This window comes from Scyliorhinus canicula, chromosome 20 (assembly GCF_902713615.1).
Source record: "Scyliorhinus canicula chromosome 20, sScyCan1.1, whole genome shotgun sequence".
NCBI classification, from domain to species: domain Eukaryota; kingdom Metazoa; phylum Chordata; class Chondrichthyes; order Carcharhiniformes; family Scyliorhinidae; genus Scyliorhinus; species Scyliorhinus canicula.
Genome location: NC_052165.1, coordinates 74,967,210 through 74,986,316, shown reverse-complemented (window position 1 = coordinate 74,986,316; position 19,107 = coordinate 74,967,210). Strand labels below are relative to the sequence as shown.

Genomic DNA, 19,107 nt, shown 5'->3' with positions numbered 1-19,107 from the left:
GCTTGAGGAAGAAATTGTGGAGAAGCGAGTGTGGTTGTGACTTGATGAGTGTAAGTGGGACAGTGCTTGTCAGTTTGTGGCCTGGTGGTGGGGATGCCGCTGCAGCCATAGGTGAAAGGTTATTTTTTTTTATAAATTTAGATTAGCCAATTATTTTTTCCAATTAAGGGGCAATTTAGCGTGGCCAATCCACCTACTTTTTGCACACATTTTTGAGTTGTGGGGGTGAAACCCACGCAGACACGGGGAGAACATGCAAACTCCACACGGACAGTGACCCAGAGCCGGGATCGAACCTGGGACCATAGCGCCGTGAGGCGGTTGTGCTAACCACTAGGCCACCGTGCTGCCCATATAGGTGAAAGGTTGAGCGTAAAGCGTACTGGCGTTAGGCGTAAAGTAGAGGTTAGAGCAGCATAGAGATGCAGCAATGGGAGCATAAGTGCAAAAAAATGGTCACAGTCCAAAATGGGAATTGGTATGTGCAATCTATTTTTTGATTTTGAAATTCCCCATGAAGGGGTGGTGTGCACCATTCAAGGAGGTACTGCAATACCAGGTTGATGCTTGGAATGGACAGAGCAAGCCCCTATTCCATTTCCCTGCTCTAAAAATCAATTTAATATATGGTCCCCAGATCAGGGACATTCCAGATATTAAACTGAAAAGAACAGAAACTACACTTGATCTTAGCCAAAAGGCCGAGAAGCGATGCCCTATAGTTTTGAGTTGCCCATGTGCCGTATGCCTTCCCTCTTTTACAGCAGGCTGACACCATTCAAAGCCTTTTCGATGTAAACACTGACACTTTCACTCTTGAATTATTGCTCTTGGCCGTTCTTATTGGGACACGAGATTCATATTGACAGAACTTGCCTCTCCCCTCCTTTTTCAGCCAGACTGCATGACAGTTATGTAGATGAGTAGGACGCCACCAATCAGATGGGAGAGGGCGGAGCCTATCCACATGCACGTCACTGTCACAGGCGTTTGCTGCTGAGCAAGCTTTTGAAAACACTTGCCTGCAGCAGCAGCAGCAACCAACTCGCCTGGTGCCACTCGCCCTGCCTTTTCCCATAGCCCTGCAAATATTTTCCCTTCTGATAATTATCCCATTGTCTTTTGAAAGGCCGGCTTGAAACTCTCTCTCATGATGTGGAGATGCGGGCGTTGAACCGGGGTGAGCACAGTAAGAAGTATTACAACACCAGGTTCAAATCCAATAGGTTTGTTTCAAACCACGAGCTCTCGGAGCATCTTAGGAAGGAGCAGTGTTCCGAAAGCTAGTCATTTGAAACAAACCTGTTGGACTTTAACCTGGTGTTGGAGACTTCTTATTGTTGAAACTCTCAGGCAGTGCATTGCAGATTCTAACCACTCGTGCTGTGCTCTTAAAAATAGGAGTGCTGGGGATGTATTTGGCAGTCCTGCCAGCTTCTGGAAGGAGGAATGGAGGTATAGGGACACTGCAGAGTGTGGATTGTTTTGTTCCTTTTGCGTCTGCTGTGTGTTTCCAGCATTTTCTCTGATCATTCAGAATTCTACCAAGTTATTTTCTCTTTATTTCTACTTTGTCTGTTTCCTGCACCACCATTCTGGAATGTTTATTTCATGTCCTTCTTCTGACTGATTTTTTTCTACCTCTCTCAATTACTTTGCATGCCTTTTCCCTGATGATGATGCGTGCCTGCCATTCACAACTATCACTTCCTCCCAACTTTTCAAAATACTTCTTTTTGTTTTCTTGGTTCCCTTTACTTGTCCCAATACAACCCCACCCCTCTCCCACAGTGCTCTCACTGAGCACTGACCTCTGTTCTCCTATTAATACATTCTGATATCGGACTTCCGGTGGCGGCGATGTCCGAGTGAGCCGCACATTCGGTGGGCTCTCACTCCGGCGGGGCGGAACAGCTGATTCCCCGCGATAGCGGGACCACGGGGGCGGCAGAAAAACTGCCGTGAAAGAAGAGGAGAGCGAGCTGCAGCAAATGGAAGTGTGGGAGGCCAGCAGGTGAGGAAGAAAGAGAGAGAGACGGAGGCAAGGAGGAAGCTGACCTGAAGGGTAAGATGGCGGACCCACGGACCTTCCTTCCTCCAGGACAAAGGGAAAAAAAAGTTTGGAGTTGCTGAGGAGGGACAGCTTGGACCCACTTCAGATGCCCAGGAGGGGAAAAATTTAAGGAGCTGGGCAAAGGAAAGCGGCAGCGAAGGTGCTGAGGAGCGGGCTGCGGCACATGGAACAGCGGGATTCCAGAAGGCAGAAGAAGAAGGAGAAAAAGGGACAGAGACAAGGACCTGAAGGAAATTACCTGGGACCTAAGATGGCGGACACACGGACCCCGGACTCAGCAATCCAGCTGGCGCTGAATAACATGCTCCAGGTAATGAAGTCCAGTTTTGAAGCGCTGAAGCTTGGACCCAATCCAGAAAGCGGTGGATCAGCTGAACCAGAGGCTGGACGCCCAGGATGTTAAAGTTAAGGAGCTGGGAGAGGCGGTGGAGGAGCAGGCGGATGCGCAAACGGTTGCAGCGCTAGAAGTGGACGGCCTGAAAGAGCGGCAGAGAAGACTGCTGGACAGAGTGGAGGAGCTGGAGAATAGAGTCCGCAGGAACAATCTGAGGATGGTCGGCCTCCCGGAGGGGGCGGAGGGAGCTGATGCTGCAGCGTTTGTAGCAGACCTGCTGAAGCAGCTGATGGGGGCCGAAGCCTTTCCGCGACCGCTGGAGCTGGAGGGGGCACACAGAGTGCAGGCAAGGCAGGGGCGGCCGGGCGGACCCCCCCGCCCGATGGTGATTAGGTTCCACAGGTTCGTGTACAAGGAGCGGGTGCTGCAGTGGGCAAAGAGCGCCAGGAGCAGCACGTGGAACAACAGTGTTCTCCGCATTTATCAGGACCTAAGCCAGGAGGTGGCTCGGCGGCGAGCAGCCTTTAAGAATGTCAAGGAGGTGCTGTTCAAGAAGCACGTGAAGTTTGGTCTGCTGTTCCCAGCTCGGCTATGGGTCACGCACCAGGGTCAACACCACTACTTCTCCGAGCCCGAAGAAGCGATGGATTTTGTGAGGGACCTGGGGCTGGTCCCGAAAGGAGGCCCCAAGGACGCGAGTTAGGGTCCGAGGATTTCTGTGGGAAGGAACGCCGAATGTGCCTGGACTGCTGCTCAACGGTTTGCTGGGCCAAAGGGGCCAAGCGGAACATTTGAGACTCTTTCCTTTGTTCATGGACATTTATGTGCTTTTTCTCTTTTTTCTGTGGTTTTTTTCTTTTTTATTCCTGTTTGGGCTTTTTGTGCAGCTCGCGGAAGACACTGGAGCCGGCTTGCCCCAGTGGGTGGGGAGGAGGACGGGGAAATAAGGGGAATGGGACAGGAAGGCGCCGGAGTGTTGAGTCACCGGGTTAGCAGATTGGCTAGTCAAGGAAGTCAGATGGGGCAGAAGTTACAGCCAGTAGATGGCAGGGGTGGGGGTATCGGGGGATGGGGTTAGGGGAGGGGGGGTTGTTCTGCTGACGGGAGAGGGACTTGAAATAGGCACTGGAAAGGAGGTCGAGGGTGGAGGCAGCCAAAGGGCGGGCCAGGAATGGCGCGACGCACGGGTCAGGGGCCGGCCCGAGAAAGGCTATGGCTGACCGGCGGGGTGGGGGGGGTGGGATGTGGCCCCCGACCAGGGTGATCACCTGGAACGTCAAGGGACTGAATGGGCCAGTTAAGAGGGCGCGGGTGTTCGCGCACTTGCGGGCCCTGAGGGCGGACGTAATTATGTTGCAGGAGACACATCTGAAAGTGTCAGACCAGACCAGGCTAAGGAAGGGCTGGATTAGCCAGGTCTTCCACTCGGACTTGGACTCGAAGTCCAGAGGGGTGGCAATCATGATCAACAAGCGGGTGCAATTTGAGGCAGAGGGCATATCCGCAGACAGTGGGGGCAGATACCTGATGGTACGGGGCAGACTGGAGGGGAGAAGAGTGGTGCTGGTGAATATATATGCCCCGAACTGGGATGACGTGGACTTCATTAAAAGAGTGCTGGGGAAGATCCCGGACTTGGATTCTCACATGCTAATAATGGGAGGGGACTTTAACATGGTCCTTGACCCGACTTTGGATCGGTCGTGTCCCAGAACGGGTAGACTCTCAGCAATGGCAAGGGAGCTGAAAGGGTTTATGGAGCAAATGGGGGCAGTGGACCCCTGGAGAGAGGGACAGCCAACAGGAAGGGGCTACTCGTTTTACTCGCACGTCCATAAAGTATATTCCAGGATAGATTTCTTTGTAATAAGCAGGGACTGTATGGGGGAATACTCAGCAATTACCATTTCAGATCATGCCCCGCATTGGGTGGACCTGCAGTTCGGGGGAGCAAGTTATCAACGCCCGCAATGGAGGCTAGATGTGGGACTGCTGTCGGAGGAGGGGATCTGCGAGAGGCTTCGGAAATGTATAAAAAATTACCTGCACGTGAATGACACGGGGGAGGTCTCAGCGGCGACCGTGTGGGAGGCGCTAAAGGCAGTAGTGCGGGGGGAGCTGATTTCAATTGGGGCCCACAGAGCCAAGGCAGACCGGGCAGAGATGGATAGATTGGTCAGGGAAATGGGTCGGATAGATGAAGAGCACGCGGAGTCCCCGGGGGAGGTTTTACTCAGGGAGAGGCAGAGGCTACAGGCGGAACTGGGGGCACTATCCACGAGCAGGGCCGTGGAACAGCTTAGGAAGGCGAGGGGAGTGGTGTACGAGTATGGGGAAAAGGCTAGCAGACTGTTAGCGCAGCAACTCAGGAGGAGGGAGGCGGCCAGATAAATAGGTAGAGTGAGGGACGAGGGGGGGCGCAAAGTGGAGGATCCGGCAGAATTGAATAGGGTATTCCGGGACTTCTATCGTAAGCTGTATACTTCGGAGCCGCCGGAAGAACCGGAGGGGATGAAAAGGTTTCTGGACGGGTTAACATTCCCAACAGTTGGGGGGGGGGGGGCGAGTGGAAGAGCTGGGGGCCCCGATTAGAGTAGAGGAGGTATTGGGGGGCCTAAAGGCCATGCAGTTGGGGAAGTCCCCGGGGCCGGATGGATACTGTAGCCACCTAAGATGGACACTGGGCTAACAAGATGGAGAACTGCTAAGACTGCAGGGAAAAAGCAGTTTAGCCAAGACAAGCAGTCTGCAAAGACTGATTAGCATTTTGCAAGCAGCAAAACTAGTTTCTGGCCAGGTGGAAGATCTCAAACCAAAGGTGTTAATAGCAAAACGCTTTGCATATTAATGAGGCAATCCAGATCTGGGCACACACAATGGCAACATTTGGGTTTTGAATAGATACTTTAAGTGGATGTCCAGACAGAGCGGCACCAGAAGTATCCACCATAGAGACCGCCCCCTCCATCGAGGAGAGACCCTCACATTGGGGGAATTCAAAAGATATCGATTGGGATCTGATCCAATCGATACCTGAAGGTGAAAGCCCGCCCCAAAAAAGGCACGGACATTGGGGCCCTATAAAGATAGACCCCCACACATGGTCCTGTCTGTTGTTTTCGTGCTCCGGCTTTGACTTCGACCCAGAGCTTCGACTTGTATCCTGACTCCAGCCGTTGAGCACCAGCCGCCGAACCGTAAGTGACAATACGACGCTCGCTACGCGAACCAGCCCCACTAGACCCCCAGCGACGAGCACACTCTCTGAAGGTTACAGACCAAGATCGAAATGAAGCACTCGCTCCCTGACCTTGCCTGTTCCTGTTTAGTTAAGTATTCTGATCGCTTAGTTTAGTTGTAGCTTAGTCCCTTAGCGTGGGCATGCGTATTTATTATATTTGTAATAATAAATACTAATCGTTTGGAACTTACTAATCGGTGTATCGTTTTATTACTTTGAACCTGACCTTGGAATATTTGTGAGGTGTTATACGACACCTGGCGACTCCCGAGCTGAAAATACACACACAGAGCCTAGCAGTGTTAAGCACACGGCCTTTAAACGGAGGCGTGTTAATACACTCCAATAAACGCGAATTACACTCAAGTAAAACGTGCAATATTTAGTGGCGACTTCCTGACGGGACGTGGTTACAAGTGGTACCCCCACTCCGTCGAGGACCCTGAAATTTGAATTAGAAATCTGGTAAAGAAAAAGGAAAGAAATCACAAATATTCAAGGTGTTCAAAGGAATAAACGTAATTCGGAAGTGTGTTTAGTGCATGCGTACTAACAGGGTTGTAAGGAAAACCTGAAAGCATTTTTGTTGCGACAAACTTTCGGTAGTTTTGTGAACGGAACATAGCGTAAGCCTTACCCGTTTCGTGAGACATAACCTCAACACCCCCTGTTCCAAATTAAAGTGAGTCAGAAAAATGGCCATGCAGGCAATGGAACGCCTCATGAACCCAGAACGGTTTGTGGTCGCAGCGACCAGCAGTAGCCGAGTAGGTCAGTGTCCCGTGTGGGAGCTGGAACTCCGCAAGTATCTGCAAGGAAAGGGATGGCCCCTTTGGAAAGAGTTTTGTTTGAATGAGGAGACAGGTCCCGGAAGTATAGGACATACTTGCTGGGAGAACCTCTCTCAAATTCACAAGAAAAATATGAGTAAAGCACGTAAGCCGATGGCGATTGTGTCCTGTTTGGCACAATTGCGAGGCACAGAGGAGGTCGTTCAGACGCTCCGGGCAGAATTAGAGGAGCGAAATCGAATGAGTAAAGTGGATGTCAGGGTCATCGAAAAGGAAAATATGGATCTTAGAGGGAAGTTGGCAGAGAAAGGTAGAGAGGTGGATGATGCCAAGAGGGCACATCAGTCTTGTCTAGCCCATCTCAGCAGTTCCCAGACCCAGTACGAAAAGGCCTATCAGGACGTGCAACGTGCCGTCCTGATAAGAGAAGAATCAGAGAAGCAGGTAGAGGCTTTGCAGAGGCAATGCTCTGACCTTAAAGCAGCTTTGAGAGCACTCCATGCTGCCACCACAGAACAAAGACAGAGTACTGTAGACCATGCGAAATGCAGGAAGCAGATTGCGGAGCTGCAATCGCTGCTTTCAGTACAAAATGGGTTTCAAAGCAGCTTTGGTACGCAGTTAGATGAGGAGAATGCCCCAGACTGGAAAGAGTTAAGTGAGACAGCGCAGCGTTATGTTCAGGGAACATGTGCGCCAGCAGCGCAGCAGAAAAGACAAGCACCCCAACCCCCCACAGATCAGATAATTACCGTACCAATGAATCCAGTCACCACCCAGAGGAAAGCGACCACAGAAGGTGCACCCGATATTACTTACACCACCCCCTTAACTGTAACCCAACTAAGGGACGCGTGTGAAAAGATCACTCCGTTTCTCCCCACCGCAGACCCCCACCAGTTTTTCGCAAAGGTAAAGCAACAGGCAACCATGTACGGCCTGGACGAAAGAGAGCAGGTTAAACTCACAGTTCTGAGTTTAGACCCATCGGTTGTAGCAGCCCTCCCCAACCCACAGAACGTTGGCGGAGGCACCCTAGAGGAAATGCACACCTCCATTTTAGATGCCATAGGGTATAATCAAGGTGACCCCGTAGAAGGACTTAATAAGTGCCGACAGAAGAAAACCGAGCACCCCACAGCATTCGCAGGAAGGCTGTGGATCCATTTTAACGCAGTATTTGGCGATTTAAATAGAGCCCATTTGAACCGAGAAAATATGGTTAAATGGACGCGCACCATAATTTCTCATGCAACAGAAGCAGGACAGAGCGCTTGCAACAGCTATGACCCCTCAGAGGAAGCCCATAATGAGAAGTGGGTCCTGAAAAGATTGTCCCGCGCTTGGGAGCAATCAGTTCAGGGCAGAGGCAAAGTGAAATCCCCAGAAGTAGCTCAGGCTGCAGCAGACATACAGGCAGTGAGAGAGCACCAAAACCCCGCGTGGGTGAATGAAGGAAAGAGCAGCCCTCCACAGAAGTCGCAGGAATGCTACAACTGTGGACAGTTAGGACATTGGGCAAAAGAATGTAACGCACCCCAGATATCACAGAGAGGCCAGCAGACAGGCACTCTGAATCGCAATAAAGCCAAACCAATTCACAGTATAGGCGTACAGTCAGGACCCACCAATGTGGACGGAACGAACTGACGGTGTTCGGGCTCCCCCACTTGGGTCTGTGACACACTATGGGATCCATCAGGAAGACCGGTAGTCACGGCAAAAGTTAGAGGGAAGCCCATAGAGTTACTTTGGGACACAGGAGGGTCCCGCACCACGATTAATTCCACAACCACGGCACAGGCAGACACGTGGCCGACCACCTCCACCATCACACTTAGCGGGTTCACAGGACACTCGCAGCAGGGACACATTACAGCACCCGTAGCAATCCAGCTAGGGAACATTTCCACCAGACACCCAGTAGTATTAGTAAATCTTCCCCGGACAGCAGAACACATCCTAGGGATAGATTTCATGAATGCACATAGCCTGTCGTTCGACCCAGTGAACCAGTGTGTCTGGCGAATGGCAAGATCGGACAGAGCACCCGCTACCCTCACAGTAGGAGACTACGCTAATAGGATTAGCGCAGTAGGAGACTATTCATTTGACTTGACTACACTAAACACGGACAGACAAGTTAAGGCAGTATTAAACAAACATAGGACAGCATTTGCCAGTCACCGGCACGACTGTGGCAGAATGACTGGACAAATTCACGTTACCGGACCTGACCCCAGACCACAGAAACAGTACAGATTTCCCCTAGAAGCAGAGGGAGAAATAGAGAAGGTAATATGTAGCTTATTGGAGCAAGGTGTGCTTAGAACAGTAGCCTCGACCAATAATGCCCCTATTTGGCCAGTGAGAAAGCCCGACGGATCATGGCGTCTGACCATTGATTATCGGGAACTCAATAAAGTAACCCCAGCAGTAGCCCCCACGGTAGCTACAAGTCCCGAGACCATGCTTAAGCAGGGACTCAACTCCAAATATTTCACGGTATTGGACATTAGCAATGGCTTCTGGTCAATACCATTGGCAAAGGCGTGCCAGTACAAATTTGCCTTCACTTTCAAAGCTCAACAGTATACGTGGACATGCCTTCCACAAGGATTCCACAATTCCCCCTCCATTTTCCACCGACAGCTGGCGAATGGTTTAGAAAAATTTTCCCGCCCAGAATGTCTGGTACAGTATGTGGACGACCTACTACTGCAGACAGACACAAAGGCAGAGCACATTACGCTTCTGGCCGAGCTCCTGGAACTTTTAACCTCAATTGGCTGTATAGTTAACCCAAGAAAGGCCCAGATTTTGGAACACAAAGTGATGTATTTGGGAACAGTCATCACACACGGCAAACGCGAGATCGAATTCAAAAGAATTGATTCGATTGTCAAATTGCCCCTTCCCCAGAATGTTTCAGCCCTCCGGTCGTTCTTAGGACTGGTTGGTTATTGTCGGAACCACATCGACGGATTCGCGACAAAAGCTGCCCCACTCTCAGACCTCCTTAAGAAAGGAGCCCCCTGGGAATGGCTTCCGCAACATACAGAGGCTGTGGAAGAGTTAAAGAAAGCCCTTAGCGCAGCACCCGCGCTACAAGTCCCAGACCAACTTTCCCCCTATGCAATAGAGGTAGCGAGCACAGATCTGACCCTCTCGGCCGTGTTACTTCAGGAACGGCACGGGCAGCTAAGACCAGTGGCTTATGCCTCCCGACTGTTAGACCCAGTGGAACAAGGATTTTCAGCCTGCGAGAGGCACCTCCTAGCAGTTTTCTGGGCAGTTCAATACTTTTCTTACATTACCGGACTCAACCCCATCACCATTTTGACCGAGCACACCCCCACACAGTTACTCCTAGACGGTCGACTGAAGGACGGTTCAGTTAGCCAGATTAGGGCAGCTAGGTGGACACTACTCTTACAAGGACGGGACATTACAGTAAAACGGACCCGCACACACACATTTTTAGCCGACAACCTTCAATACCCAGGACAGCCCCATGATTGTGAAATTGTAGCACCCCTACACAACACAGGACCCTTTATAGCGAAGACACCCCCTAGGAAGATAGGGAACCCCAGACAAAGCCCCCAACACACAGACACGTGTGGACCACTACGGATATACGTAGACGGTTCATCCACGGTTTTAGAAGGTGAGCGTATCACAGGATGTGGCATCTATGTCGAGGACGCGCAGGGGCGCGCTCTCGAAGAGATAGCATTAAAATTACCAGGACACTTAGGCGCGCAGGCAGCAGAGCTCGCGGCCATAGCATATATAGTGAACCACCCCGATTCTTTCCCCAGCCCAGCGGACATATATTCGGACAGTCTATATGTCTGCAATAGTTTAACGGATTTTCTGCCCCTGTGGAGGACACGAGGTTTTGTCTCCGCAGATGGGAAACCCCTTCCATCAGCCCCTTTACTCCAACACATTTTAGAGAAAGCGAAGGACAGGACCTTCGGCATTATCAAAGTGAGAAGCCACCATAGGTCATCCCCCCCTGGGAATGTAAAAGCCGACGCACTGGCTAAGGCAGGTTCCAGGCGAGGACACTTGTGGACACCCCCAGCTAGCGCACCAGCTAGCGCCCCTGTGAGCACAGTTCAAGTCTCACAAACAGATATCAGGGATTTAGCTGAAGCACAGAAGCAGGATGAGGATCTCAGGGAGATTTTCAAAGGCAACTTTGTGCCCCAGTACGACAAGTTCAGACACGCACTGACCACACATGAGGGTGTGATCATAAAGGATCAGCTTTATGTGGTCCCGCAGCAGGACAGGAATGAAATGATTGCTTTGTTCCATGATGGGCACGGGCATCAAGGGATCGACGCAACCACGAGGCACCTCAGGCAGCTCTGTTGGTGGCCTAACCTAAGGACAGATGTAAGTCACTACATCGAGAATTGCCTTATTTGCGCCCAGAATAACCCGGAGAGGTATTCTAAAAAGGCACAACTTCGGCATACTCGACCAGTTAATGGCCCCTGGACAAACCTCCAGATCGACTTTATAGGACCATTGCCCCCTTGTAGGAATGGCTATAAATACGTTCTGGTGGTCATCGATACCTTTACCAAATGGGTAGAGGCATTCCCCTCTAGCACGAATACAGCTAAGACAGCTGCAAAGATCCTGACCCACCACATCTTCACGAGATGGGGTTTACCCCGAAGTATTGATTCGGACCAGGGATCTCACTTCACAGGACGGGTCATGAAGAACGTCCTGACAATATTTGGCATAAAACAAAACTTTCATATTGCGTATCACCCAAAGTCCAGCGGGATTGTAGAGCGCATGAATAGGACCCTAAAATCCACACTTAGAAAAATGGTACAAGAAAACAACTCCACATGGGATTCAGTGCTCCCATTTGCACTCATGTTCATCAGAAATACAGTTTCAACTTCCACAGGATACACAACACACACACTCATGACCGGACGCCCTATGAAAGGTACAGAATTCCTTTTAGGACTGGACATGACTAGCCCCGAAGTGACGGCCCTCACACACGAAAAGACGGTTAAAGACCTGGTTGAGACTGTGAGGTCTGCACAGATCGCAGCCGCAGTTCAACTAGGGAAACGGCGTAGACAACGCACAGCATGCTTTAACAAGACCGTACACCCCACAGAATTCCAGGTTGGGCAACAGGTAATGCTATCTGTATACAACCCCAGCAGTTTTTTGGCACCAAAATATTCCGGCCCATATTCAATTTCGGATAAAATTAGCCCCTCAGTTTATAGGATAAAATATCCTAATGGTAAGACCGCGTGGTTCCATATCAACCAGTTAAAGGCATATGGAACACAGGCCAACCATGCACACCATGTCCTGCTAGACGCAGCAGAACACCTCACCCCACCCACTAGAGACACGTTTCCACCATCCCCCTCACAGACCAGTTCTTCATCGGACTCGCCCACGACTCCGCCCACTGACCACGACAGACCACGCCCCGAAACGCCCACAAGCTGCCGCAGCAGAGACAGCGATACAGACACTGACTCTGAGGACAGCCACAGCACACCACACTACAGCCCACATTGCAGCGACTATGACCCCGACTCCAGAGACCCCATGGAAGTCACTTACATTAAAAACCCAGACCCACCACCCGACCCCGACTACCCCGACAATACCCATTCACTTTTAGACCCAACACTCTGGCACAGGGACAATTTGTACCGACTTGTCCGCAACGACGAAAGTGACCCCCGCTCACATAATTCAAAGATTTCATGCCTGATCCACACAAGGGTGTGGGATCCGGGAGAGCAGGACGACACGGTGTCTGAATCCCGATACGGCAACCCCTTTGTGACCCTGTTCACAGAGACAGAGGAAAAGTGAGGTGTCCAGATGATGTAAAATAGGAACCGCTTGAGGGAAGCGATGTCCTTTCTGATGGAACCTGCACGTATGTTTCTGTTTGTCAGTTTATGTTTGTTTGTTTCAATGTTATTGATTCAGTTGGAGGCTGGACACCTTCTTTTCAGCTGAAAAGATTGTGACCACCTCGCACGCACTTTAGTTTGTCTGCAGAAACCTCTGAGAACTTTCTATGGTGAGCAGCTCACCTTATCGGCTAAAATGTCTGAAGCCCAGCTCATTTTTCAAAAGGAGCATCTTGGCTCCTCCATTGTTTTTAGGTGCCCCTCTATTCGGCGAATAGAGGCTGCAAATCCACGGTAAACACATTCTTGCCCGTTTACTCCAGGTTACTCAGGCAGTGGACAAACGGCACTGAGGACCCGCCCTGTCTGAGAACCCACTTTGGTCAGCCAAGCTCGGGTATGGCACAGCACGCCCTACCCGGGGATCCCATTCAAATCGTACCCGTAGCGGCCCATACGCAACCCATTCGACCTTTTGTTTCCAATTTGTTTTCATTTTTCGTTAGGCAGCCCTTAGGCCGCCATCCCACATGCTATTTACATCCAGGAACATTTGGATGGTAAATGAGCAAAGCCTGCGAGACGGCTCGCAGGAGAAAAGTTGTTAGGTGTATTGTGTCCATTAAATTCGCTTTTGAAAAAAAAAAAATGAGGGGAGTCACAGGGTGTGACTTGGCCAGTCATTTTAATGGGTCAATTGGAATTAGAGGACAGATACACTAACAAGTACGGATATTAAACTGTATTGACAGATACTGTGCTTGATCCCATAGCTTTCGAAGGACGAAAAAGGGTTCACAGCAAGGATCAGCCATACAGGAGGAAGAGAAAAAGAACGAAGAGAAGATGATGGAAGCCTACTTATTGCTCTTAAATGTTGTATTTGTTTATGTCAAAGCAAGACACGTTTCCCCCACAACCCCCGCCATAAATGTTTCACTCACAACAACTTCCCCGTGCTCAGCTCTGATCAGTGAGGTTCAGACCTGGTGCACAAAAGTTATGACATGGTACTCCATGTCATATGTGATTGAATCACTGCTAGTGATTGCAATCCTCTTCATCATCGTACAGACCCTCAGGTTGAGGAAGTGGAAGAGGAGAGCCTCCCGTTCCTGCCCCTCAACCATCTATGGAGTTCAATCTCCTATCTTCGGTTTCCACCAATCCCCCCAGCCCCTCAATGAATAAAAAGCACTGTGTGAATAAAATAAAATATACCCATGTATTATATTGTCCTGAACTCGACTGCCGAGTCAGGAAATGTTATGTGATGTGGTATGAATGGATGAGGTTTAGTCTGTAATGAAATGTTTAAAGTAAGATAAGGATAGTTGTGATAGGTAGAGGTTCCCGGTTTTTGGTAATGCATGTCCCCTTTGACATAGCGCCAAGTAGAGATGTCAGGTAAAAAATTTTCTTCCCATAGTCAAGGACAGAGTAGACGCTCAGGAGCTTGCCGAGGTCAGGGAACACAAAGAAGGCACCCAGAAGCACTCGAAGCAACGTGCATAGGTGATCCTTCACAATATTTTTGATTGTGAGGATCACAAGGAGGGAATGTAGCCACCTAAGATGGACACTGGGCTAACAAGATGGAGAACTGCTAAGACTGCAGGGAAAAAGCAGTTTAGCCAAGACAAGCAGTCTGCAAAGACTGATTAGCATTTTGCAAGCAGCAAAACTAGTTTCTGGCCAGGTGGAAGATCTCAAACCAAAGGTGTTAATAGCAAAACGCTTTGCATATTAATGAGGCAATCCAGATCTGGGCACACACAATGGCAACATTTGGGTTTTGAATAGATACTTTAAGTGGATGTCCAGACAGAGCGGCACCAGAAGTATCCACCATAGAGACCGCCCCCTCCATCGAGGAGAGACCCTCACATTGGGGGAATTCAAAAGATATCGATTGGGATCTGATCCAATCGATACCTGAAGGTGAAAGCCCGCCCCAAAAAAGGCACGGACATTGGGGCCCTATAAAGATAGACCCCCACACATGGTCCTGTCTGTTGTTTTCGTGCTCCGGCTTTGACTTCGACCCAAAGCTTCGACTTGTATCCTGACTCCAGCCATTGAGCACCAGCCGCCGAACCGTAAGTGACAATACGACGCTCGCTACGCGAACCAGCCCCACTAGACCCCCAGCGACCAGCACACTCTCTGAAGGTTACAGAACAAGATCGAAACGAAGGCCTAGCTCCCTGACCTTGCCTGTTCCTGTTTAGTTAAGTATTCTGATTGCTTAGTTTAGTTGTAGCTTAGTCCCTTAGCGTGGGCATGCGAATTTATTATATTTGTAATAATAAATACTAATCGTTTGGAACTTACTAATCGGTGTATCGTTTTATTACTTTGAACCTGACCTTGGAATATTTGTGAGGTGTTATACGACACCTGGCGACTCCCGAGCTGAAAATACACACACAGAGCCTAGCAGTGTTAAGCACACGGCCTTTAAACGGAGGCGTGTTATTGGGGGACCTAAAGGCCATGCAGTCAGGGAAGTCCCCGGGGCCGGATGGATACCCAGTAGAGTTTTATAGGAAGTTCTCTGAGCTGGTGGGCCCGGTCTTGGCGAGGGTTTTCAATGAGGCAAGGGACAGAGGGACCCTGCCGCCGACAATGTTACAAGCCACCATATCTCTGATATTGAAGCGGGGTAAAGACCCGGAGGTGTGTGGGTCCTACAGGCCAATCTCCCTGATTAATGTAGACGCCAAGCTCCTGGCAAAGGTACTGGCGGGTAGAATGGAGGACTGTGTACCGGAGGTGATTGGGGAGGATCAAACGGGGTTCGTGAAAGGTAGGCAGCTGGCGGCCAATCTGAGGAGATTGCTCAATGTGATAATGATGCCCCAGGCGGGTAGAGAGGTGGAGGTAGTGGTGGCAATGGACGCCGAGAAGGCCTTTGACCGGGTGGAGTGGGACTATCTATGGGTGGTGCTCGGACGGTTTGGGTTCGGGGAGGGATTGGTGGATTGGATCAAATTATTATATCAGGCCCCGAGGGCCAGCGTCAAGACCAACAGAGAAGTGTCAGAGTACTTTAGGTTGTACCGAGGGGCCAGGCAGGGCTGCCCGCTCTCCCCGCTGCTGTTTGCGCTGGCCATAGAGCCGCTGGCGATTGCGCTGAGAGCCGCAGAGGGTTGGAAGGGGATGGTGAGGGGCGGGGTTGAACACCGGGTTTCTCTTTATGCAGACGATCTGCTCCTGTACGTGTCGGACCCAGTGGCCGGGATGGGAACCATACTGGGAATGCTGAGGGAGTTCGGCCAGTTCTCAGGATACAAATTAAATACGGTCAAGAGTGAAATGTTTGTGGTCCAGGCAAGGGGCCAGGAGAACAGATTGAGAGGGCTACCGTTTAGGCTAGTTGAGGAAAATTTCCGGTATTTGGGAATCCAGGTGGCACGAGACTGGGGCAGGCTGCATAAGTTAAATTTGGCCAGGGTGGTGGAGCAAATGAAGGGAGAGTTTCGGAGATGGGATGCACTCCCACTGTCGCTGGCAGGGAGGGTGCAGACTGTAAAGATGACAATCCTCCCTCGATTTTTGTTTATTTTTCAGTGCCTCCCGATCTTTATCCCACAGTCCTTCTTCAAAAGAGTTAACGGGCTGATCATGAGCTTTGTCTGAGCGGGAAAGTCTCCGCGGGTGAAGAAGGCGATGTTGGAGAGGAACCGCAGCGAGGGAGGGCTGGCTTTGCCGAGTCTGGTCAATTATTATTGGGCGGCCAACATCGCTATGATAAGGAAGTGGATGGTGGGTACGGGGTCTATTTGGGAGCGGGTGGAGGCGGCTTCGTGCAGGGGCTCCAGTTTGGAAGCCCTGGTCATGGCTCCTCTACCGCTGCCGCCGGCCAAGTACACCACCAGCCCGGTAGTGGTGGCGACCCTGCGGATATGAGGCCAGTGGAGGAGGCATGTGGGGGAGATGGGGGCTTTGGTCTGGGCGCCAATCAGCGACAACCATCGGTTTGCCCCCGGCAGAATGGATGGGGGGTTCCGAGTATGGCGGCGAGCAGGGGCGGGAAGGGTGGGTGATATGTTCCTGGAAGGGAGCTTCGCGAGTTTGAGGAGCTTGGAGGAGAAATTTCGGTTGGTAAGGGGAAATGATTTTAGATACCTACAGTTGCGGGACTTTGTTCGTAGACAGGTCCCATCTTTCCCGCGCCTCCCGCCAATGGGGATCCTAGACAGAATAGTCTCTGGGAGGGACGAAGGGGAGTGTAGAGTCTCGGGTATTTATAAGGTGCTCATGAGGGAGGAAGGGTCCCAGACAGAGGAACTGAAACTTAAATGGGAGAAGGAGATAGGCGGGGAAATGGAGGATGGGCTGTGGGCAGAGGCCCTGAGTAGGGTAAACTCGACCGCGACATGTGCTAGGCTCGGGCTGATCCAATTTAAGGTCGTTCACCGGGCCCATGTGACGGTGGCTCAGATGAGCAAATTTTTCAGGATAGAGGACAAATGCGCTAGGTGCGCGGGAGGACCAGCGAACCATGTTCACATGTTCTGGGCATGCCCTGAGCTGAGGGGGTACTGGGAGGGATTTGCGGGGGTCATGTCCCAGGTGCTAAAAACAAGGGTGGTGATGAGTCCAGGGGTGGCAATTTTTGGGGTTTCGGAAGACCCGGGCGTCCAGGGGGAGAAAGAGGCCGATGTGTTGGCCTTTGCATCCCTGATAGCCCGGCGCCGAATATTATTGGCGTGGAGGGACTCGTGGAGGGGGGGTAGAGTAGAGTAGGAGGGAAAATATGGCGGGTAGTACCGGTGGGAGGGGAGCGGGCTTGTGCAATATGTTATGGTGGAAGTATTGAAAGTATGTGGATGTTTGCACATTTTTGCCTTTTTTGCTTCCTTTCTGATGATGTCTGTAACTGTTTATAAAGCCAAAAACTACCTCAATAAAATTGTTTATTAAAAAAAATACATTCTGATATCTCTCACCTTTGTACAGCTAAAACACTTCCCCAGTCCTCGATGGCACCATGAACACCCCACTTGTCTCATGACCATGACATCTTTGTCAATCTCTCCTTAGCTCTGCCTACCCCTGACCTTCCATTCTGCCCCACCCACCTCTGCAACTATATAATTATTACATTTCTATCCCTCGCCAGTTCTGTAGAAGGGTCACATGAACTCCAATTCTTCATACAGTCCGGCAGAAAATAATTTGCTGATCCTCAGGATGCCAGACTGCCGATGACTTTACAGAGCCATCTTCTTCCTTCAGGCTGCTGATCACAGAGGTCTCTCTGTGCACCTTTTGGAAAAAGAAGAGCAAGCGCGGAGCAGACTCTGGAACGGAAGATAACCTTGCAGGCCTCTGAGGTATAGAGTGAGGCTCGCTGGCTCTTAACCTCTTGGAGATCCTCCTTGACATCAACCCCCATCGACTGCAGCGGAGCAAATTCTCCATACTTTTCTTTCAGTTCCTCGAGGTTCTCTGGAGTCAACAGTTTCACATTAAGCTTCCATGTCCCCCTGACCGCGCCTGACTTTTCTGCAGGTGGCAGTCGGCCAGTAGGAGACAGTGGTCAGAGAAGAACACCGGCTTGACATCGGTGGACCTGACCGTGAAAGCACAGGACACAAAGAAGAAGTCTACCCTGGAGCGGACGGACCCGTCTGGCGTGACCATGTGTATCTACGCTGTGCTCCGTCTGCAGGATTGCTGAAGACGTCGAGCAGCTTGTCGTCTTTTACCGTTTCCATCAGGAGTCTGCACGTAGCGTCTAGTTTGCTGTTGGCTCTGCCAGATCATCCAGATGCATCGATGATCCAGTTGAAGTCACCACCCTGAATGACCGGCTTGGAAGTGACCAACAGCAGTGGGAGTTCCTGAAGTACTGCCAGCCGCTCACTCTTTACGGCCGGGGCATACACATTAATGAGTCTGAGTGGGGAGTTTTTGTAGTTGATGTCTTCTACGAGGAGGCGTCCGCCCACCACCTCCTTAACGCCGGAGATGGTGAAGTTGCCTCCCGCAGCAGACTACCCAGGCCAGAGGAACGACAATCGTTTCCTCCTGACCAGCTGGATGGCCCATGGGACTACCAGCTCAACCAGCGCCTGTAGTTGCTGAGGTGTAGAATCCCACACTCCTGCAGGAACAGTAGGTCGGCTCTCACATTTGCTAAGTAGCCGAGTGTGGCTACACACCGCAAAGTATCTTTAATGCTTCGCAGATTAATGGCTGCAATTTAAAATCCCATTTTAAAAAGGTAGATTTACCAGTCTCAGAGTCCAGAGTCTATACAGTTGGGTGTTCGAGCTGTTCAATGTTCGCCAGCATGCGGTGGTGCTCGCAAACTTTTGCACAGTTGCAGGGCTGAGGAAGCTGTCCTGGTGCGCATTGTGCCCGTGAACTTGATGGATGTGCATTGGGGGGGGGGGGGGGGGGGGAGCGGTAGTGTAGCCCTGCTGACCGTCGTGGCGGTCAGTGTGTGTTGGGGTTGCAGGCCGGTTTCCGCTTGTGTTGTTGCTGCTTCTTTGTTTCTTTGGCTGGACTGTGACCTTGTTTTCAATACGCGGCATTTGGTGGCCGTTGGTGACGTTGCTATTCCCATTGATGAGAGGTTGGAAGAAATTGTGGACAGGCGAGTGTCATTGCGACTTGTTGAGTGTAAGTGGGACAGTGTTTGTCAGTTGGTGGCCTGGTGGTGGGGATGCCGCTGCAGCCATAGGTGAAAGGTTGAGCGTAAAGTATACTGGTGTTAGGCGTAA

At 50.9% G+C, this 19,107-nt stretch overlaps 1 non-coding gene across 1 annotated transcript; it reads right to left on the bottom strand.

Annotated features, from left to right (window-relative positions):
- Positions 1 to 522: 522 nt before the first annotated feature.
- Positions 523 to 713, bottom strand: LOC119955338. Its single transcript, XR_005458439.1, has one exon. It is a non-coding gene; the product is annotated as a U2 spliceosomal RNA (small nuclear RNA).
- Positions 714 to 19,107: the final 18,394 nt, after the last annotated feature.